Consider the following 2,132-nt stretch of genomic DNA (forward strand, 5'->3'; position numbering starts at 1 on the left):
ACTAGTTACACCCACCATTATGGCGTACCAAGGTTGTTCATGAATACTACAATAATATAAATACAAATAATAGTGATACTAGTCATATTAATAAGCATTCTCAACACTATATAGCAACAACCCGAGTGTTCCCACCCTTATAATCGATTCTTTGGCAGGCAAGTCTCCTGTTATCTCTCCAACACGAGATATCTCTCTCCATTAGCGTCCTACACACACACACACACACACACACACACACACACTCAAACAGTTCCTCGTCAGGTTGGACATGTTTCAAGTGGTTAGGGGCCTTGGTGGCCAGCCAATCGACCCATACTCCAAAAATGATTAACCTACATATACCCACTGTGGATGAACGTACAAAAGATGGTCTGTTGAAAACACAATATTACCACTGTTTGTGCATCTAGTTTCGTACAAGACTGTAAAGAACATAACAACCAAACCTAAACTTTGCCAGGCCTATTACAGCACATGTACAAAATTCGGCACAAGATGGATAATATTAGGCGTCGGAATACTTATTTGTGCACACAGGACAGGTTTAGTTAATTTGTATATATAGTTTCCCTTTTCGGCAAGCCTTTTTTGGAGTATTGAAAAGTACAAAATTTGCAATGTTGCCAATAGGTACAACAGTCCATTTATGTAGGTGACGTCGGTACATGTCATAGGTACACCATGAGTGGTGGATGTGGGGGTGGTATAGGTAGGGCCGTCATGCCCCCAGGGCTTCTCAGGGCTAACTAACCTATACGGCCCGTAGAGGCTATAGTGAGATGGTGCACTATCACCCATGGTAATGTGCTGTGGTGATTGTGTGTGTATTTATATTTACTATGTGCGTATGCAGAATCGAGCTATAGCTCTTGGACCTCGCCTTTCTTACCATCTAATTTTCCCCTATTATATCTGCTACATCACTGTACATCAACGTACAAAATTAGTATTTTCCATGGCGTGTTCAGTTTTTTCTTGCCTCTCTGCTCCGGGGCTAGCTTGAGGATATGCCTATGGATTTTATCCGATTTCGTTTTGTATACATGTTCACGGTACAGGACAGTGTTGTAAGTTGCCCCCATGCAGGTCCAGAATGGTGTTGCAAGTGGCCCCCATGCAGGTCCAGGACGATAGTGAGTCACTATCTTGATGATAGTGACTCACATTCAGCAAGACAAGCTGGTGCCCTGACTCCCATGTGGCCACTGATACATGCACTGAGTGAGGGGGCTGTACCCTAGCTGCTTCTCGGTGCATATACACTGAGAGTTTACCTCAGTCCTGGATATTGTACAAGGGCCAGATTCACGAACGTGAATACGAACGTGTACATCTCTCCTCAATCTTTGATGATTTTGGTTACATTTATTAAACAGTTTACAAGCATGAAAACTTGCCAATCAACTGTTATTGTTATAAACAGCCTCCTGGTGCTTCGAAGCTCATTAACTGTTTAATAATGGTAAACAAAGCCACCAAAGATGGCGAAAAGATGTTCGGGTTCGTAAGTGTTTGCGTAATTTCTTCGTGAATCTAGCCCCAGGATTGTAGTACTCTTGCTGGTTGATGGCGAAGTACTTATGTGATTTGAATAATATCCACTGCCACGGGGATATATTGACCTGTTGTGGGTATTTACTGTATCTGTTTATTATTTCTGTCTGCAGGACCGAACTGTTAGCTCTTGGACTCCGCCTTTCTAAGCGTCGATTGTCTAATGTACTGACTCTAAGCTTAATTTCCCTCTAAAAACACAACCTCCCCCCCCGCCCCCCCCCCACACATACACAAAATGAGCCACAGAGACATTAGAAACAAAAATTTTCAGTGTCAAACTAGTTAATAATGGAATGCACTTGACAGTGATGTGGTGGAGGCAGACTCCATACAGTTTCAAATGTAGATATGATATTTTTATTTATTTATATACAAGAAGGTACATTGGGTTTATGAGAGTTCAGAGACTTGGAGTTTTACATTCTTATACAGCCACTAGCACGCTTAGCGTTTCGGGCAGAGGCCAATGGACTCAGGAACCTGTACACCAATCGATTGACAGTTGAGAGGCGGGACCAAAGGACCCAAGCTCAACCCCCGCAAGCACAACTACCCGAGAACACATAATCCAG

This window comes from Procambarus clarkii, chromosome 23 (genome assembly GCF_040958095.1).
Source record: "Procambarus clarkii isolate CNS0578487 chromosome 23, FALCON_Pclarkii_2.0, whole genome shotgun sequence".
Classification (NCBI taxonomy): domain Eukaryota; kingdom Metazoa; phylum Arthropoda; class Malacostraca; order Decapoda; family Cambaridae; genus Procambarus; species Procambarus clarkii.